The sequence below is a fragment of the Arachis stenosperma genome, chromosome 7 (genome assembly GCF_014773155.1).
Source record: "Arachis stenosperma cultivar V10309 chromosome 7, arast.V10309.gnm1.PFL2, whole genome shotgun sequence".
NCBI lineage: Eukaryota > Viridiplantae > Streptophyta > Magnoliopsida > Fabales > Fabaceae > Arachis > Arachis stenosperma.
The window spans coordinates 11,984,187-11,989,014 of NC_080383.1; the positions used below are offsets into that span (position 1 = coordinate 11,984,187).

The 4,828-nt window shown below is 38.0% G+C and overlaps 1 non-coding gene across 1 annotated transcript; it reads right to left on the minus strand.

Moving 5' to 3' along the window:
• Positions 1–4,236: 4,236 nt before the first annotated feature.
• LOC130942663 (small nucleolar RNA R71) lies at positions 4,237–4,340 on the minus strand. Its single transcript, XR_009071227.1, has one exon. It is a non-coding gene; the product is annotated as a small nucleolar RNA R71 (small nucleolar RNA).
• Positions 4,341–4,828: the final 488 nt, after the last annotated feature.

The following is a 4,828-nucleotide window of genomic DNA, read 5'->3' on the forward strand; positions in this document are numbered from 1 at the left end:
CTTATCAACTGTGTTTACTACATATTTATGCATTCCAAGTTTTAAGTACAGCTCATATGCATTGACTTCACTTATTTATTTTGGGGCATTTTGTCCCCTTTTATTACTTGCTTTTTTTATGCATATGATTAAGGTTTTGAATGCATAAACATGTTCTTAGCATTTTTCATATTTTCACACAAAGTCTAACATACTCAATTCTCAAACCAAACGTTTCCAAACCCACTTTTCCCCACACTTAATTCATGAGCATTCTCACTAGTCTAAGCTAATCAAGGATTCAAATTAGGGACATTATTGTTTTCCGCTTAGAGTTAGTGATGAGCTAAAGTAAAGAATAAGGGATAAAATAGGCTCAACATGGGTTTGCAAAGGATAATAAAAGGTATGGCCATAAGGGTATGTAAGCTCAGTGAAACAAGGCCTCAATCATATAAGTGCATGCATACATCAAATAATGGAAATATAGAATTAAGCAAGGCAAAGATCACAATTTTAGAGAGAAAAACACACACCAAAAATAACATATTGGTTGATAAAATGCAACCAATCAAATAGGCTCAAAATCTCACTGGTTTTGTGTGTTTGGGCTCTAAACTATGTTCCAAAATAATATTTCTTCAAACAAGTTTTTTGATGAGCGGATAATTTGTACGCTTTTTGGCATTGTTTTTAGTATGTTTTTAGTAGTTTGAGTTAAGTTTTTAGTATATTTTTATTAGTTTTTAGTTAAAATTCACTTTTCTGGACTTTACTTTGAGTTTGTGTCTTTTTCTGTGATTTCAGGTATTTTCTGGCTGAAATTGAGGGACCTGAGCAAAAATCTGATCCAGAGACTGAAAAGGACTGCAGATGCTGTTGGATTCTGACCTCCCTGCACTCGAAGTGAATTTTCTGGAGCTACAGAAGCTCAATTGGCGCCCTCTCAACGGCATTGGAAAGTAGACATCCTGGGCTTTCCAGCAATATATGATAGTTCATACTTTGCCCAAGATTTGATGGCCCAAACCGGCGTTCAAAGTCACCTTCAGATTTCCCAGCGTTAAACGCCGGAACTGGCACCTAAATGGGAGTTAAACGCCCAAACTGGCATAAAAGCTGGCGTTTAACTCCAAGAAGAGTCTCTACACGAAAATGCTTCATTGCTCAGCCCAAGCACACACTAAGTGGGCCCAGAAGTGGATTTTTATGTCATTTACTCATCTCTGTACACCCTAGGCTACTAGTTTTCTATATATAGGACCTTTTACATTTGTATTTTAATCATCTGATCTTTGGAATCTTCTGATCTTTGGAATCTTTTGTTCTTTAGATGTTTTGATCACTTTGGGAGGCTGGCCATTCGGCCATGCCTAGACCCTGTTCTTATGTATTTTCAACGGTGGAGTTTCTACACACCATAGATTAAGGTGTGGAGCTCTGCTGTACCTCGAGTATTAATGCAATTACTATTGTTCTTCTATTCAATTCCGCTTGTTCTTATTCTAAGATATTCATTCGCACTTAAGAACTTGATAAATGTGATGATTATGTGACACTCATCATCATTCTCACTGATGAACAAAGTGACTGACAACCACTCTTGTTCTATAAGCAAACAAGGCTCTAATGTTTATCTCTTGGGTTCTTTAACCGGAATCTTCGTGGTATAAGCTAGAACTGATGGCGGCATTCAAGAGAATCCGGAAGGTCTAAACCTTGTCTGTGGTATTCTGAGTAGGATTCAATGATTGAATGACTGTGACGTGCTTCAAACTCCTGAGGGCGGGGCGTTAGTGACAGACGCAAAAGAATCACTGGATTCTATTCCGGCCTGATTGAGAACCGACAGATGGATAGCCGTGCCGTGACAGGGTGCGTTGAACATTTCCAATGAGAGGATGGGAGGTAGCCACTGACAACGGTGAAACCCTACATACAGCTTGCCATGGAAAGGAGTAAGAAGGATTGGATGAAGACAGTAGGAAAGCTGAGAGACGGAAGGGACAGCATCTTCATACGCTTATCTGAAGCTCTCACCAATGATATACATAAGTATCTCTATCTTTATCTTTATGTTTTATTCATCATCTATACCCATTTGAGTCTGCCTGACTAAGATTTACAAGGTGACCATAGCTTGCTTCATACCAACAATCTCCGTGGGATCGACCCTTACTCGCGTAAGGTTTATTACTTGGACGACCCAGTGCACTTGCTGGTTAGTTGTGCAAAGTTGTGTAGTGATCACAATTTCGCGCACCAAGTTTTTGGCGCCGTTGCCGGGGATTGTTTCGTGTATGGACAACTGACGGTTCATCTTGTTGCTTAGATTAGGTATTTTTTTTCCAGAGTTCTTAAGAATGAATTCTAGTGTTTCATGATGATCTGTTGAAGTCTGGCTGGCTGAGAAGCCATGTCTAATCTTATTGGACCGAGGTTTCAACTTATCATCACAAGAGCTTGTTGATTTCTATCAATCTTGCTGTTGGAGCAATGATCTGCTAAGGCTTGGCTGGCCATTGGCCATGTCTAGTGTTTTGGACCGAAGCTTTCTTTGAAAGCTTGGCTGGCTGTGAAGCCATGTCTAATTCCTGGACCGGAGTCTTAGGCTAACATTGCAATGATTCCTGGAATCCAAATTGAGAATTCTGAAACCTTTATTTTCTATTTTCATATAATTTTCGAAAAAGCACAAAAAAGTTATAAAAATCATAAAAACCAAAAATATTTTTATGTTTCTTGTTTGAGTCTAGTGTCTAATTTTAAGTTTGGTGTCTTGCATGCATTGTTTATTTGATCTTGGTTCTATTTTCAAGTCAATAGTACAGGGAACTGAAGATTCAGAACATGCAGCAGAGGAATTACACAGAAAAAGCTGGGCGTTCAAAACGCCCAGTGAAGAAGGACAGACTGGCGTTTAAACGCCAGCCAGGGTGCCTGGTTGGGCGTTTAACGCCCAAAAAGGTAGTGCATTGGGCGTTAAACGCCAGAATGTGCACCATTCTGGGCGTTTAACGCCAGGATGGCACAAGGGGGAGGATTTTGTTTTCAAAATCAATTTTTTTCAAGTTTTCAAAGTTTTTCAAAATCAAATCTTTTTCAAATCATATCTTTTCAATCAAATGTTTTCAAAATCAATTTCTTTCCTTTTTCAAAGATACTTACTAACAATTAATGATTTGATTGAACATTTTAAATATGTTGCCTTTTCTGTTGAGAAAGGTTTAATGTTTGAATCATATCTTTTCTTGTTAGGCAAGTCATTAATTTTTAAAATCAAATCTTTTTAAAATTGTTTTCAAATCATATCTTTTCAATCATATCTTTTTAAAAGCAAAATTTTTTTTATCATATCTCTTTAATCACATCTTTTTCAAAACCGTTTTTAATCATATCTTTTTAATTTCTAATTTCAAAATCTTTTTCAAAAATTACTTGATTTCTTTCCCACTCTTGATTTTCGAAAATCAATTAAAGTTTTTCAAAATGTTTTCAAAATATTTCACTTGATTTTCGAAAATTTCTTCCTCTCTTCCCACATCCTTCTATTTATGGAGTACCACTCCCTCTCAATGCACAATTCGAACTCTATCTAATTAAGTTCGAATTCTTCTACCTCTTCTTTCTATTTTTCTGTTCCTCTGACACCTCAAGGAATCTCTATACTGTGACATAGAGGATTCCACACTTTCTTGTTCTTTTCTCTTTCATATGAGCAGTAGCAAAGACAAAAGCATTCTTGTTGAAGCTGACCCTGAACCTGAAAGGAGCTTGAAGCGAAAGCTAAGAGAAGCTAAGGCACAATTCTCTGTAGAGGACCTAACCGAATTCTTCAAAGAAGAAGAAACCATGGCAGCCGAAAACAACAACAACAACAACAATGCAAGGAAGGTGCTGGGTGACTTTACTGCACCTACTCCCGACTTCTATGGGAGAATCATCTCTATCCCTGCCATTGGAGCAAACAACTTTGAGCTTAAGCCTCAATTAGTTTCTCTAATGCAACAGAATTGCAAGTTCCATGGACTTCCATTGGAAGATCCTCATCAGTTCTTAGCTAAATTCTTGCAAATATGTGACACTGTCAAGACTAATGGGGTTGACCCTGAGGTCTACAGACTTATGCTATTCCCTTTTGCTGTAAGAGATAGAGCTAGGACATGTTTGGACTCACAACCTAAAGAAAGCCTGGACTCATGGGAAAAGCTAGTCAATGCCTTCTTGGCAAAGTTCTTTCCACCTCAAAAATTGAGTAAGCTTAGAGTGGAAGTCCAAACCTTCAGACAGAAGGATGGAGAATCCCTCTATGAAGCTTGAGAAAGATACAAACAATTGATCAGAAAATGTCCATCTGACATGCTTTCTGAATGGAGCATCATAGGTATTTTCTATGATGGTCTCTCTGAACTATCCAAGATGTCTTTGGATAGCTCTGCTGGAGGATCTCTTCATCTGAAGAAGACGCCTACAGAAGCTCAAGAGCTAAATGAAATGGTTGCAAATAACCAATTCATGTACACTTCTGAAAGGAATCCTGTGAACAATGGGACAAGTCAGAAGAAAGGAGTTCTTGAGATTGATACTCTGAATGCCATAATGGCTCAGAACAAGATATTGACTCAACAAGTCAATTTGATTTCTCAAAGTCTGTCTGGAATGCAAAATGCACCAAGCAGTACTAAGGATGCTTCATCTGAGGAAGAAGCTTATGATCCTGAGAACCCTTCAATGGAAGAGGTGAATTACCTAGGAGAACCCTATGGAAACACCTATAATTCTTCATGGAGAAATCACCCAAATTTCTCATGGAAGAATCAAGAGAGACCTCAACAAGGTTTCAACAACA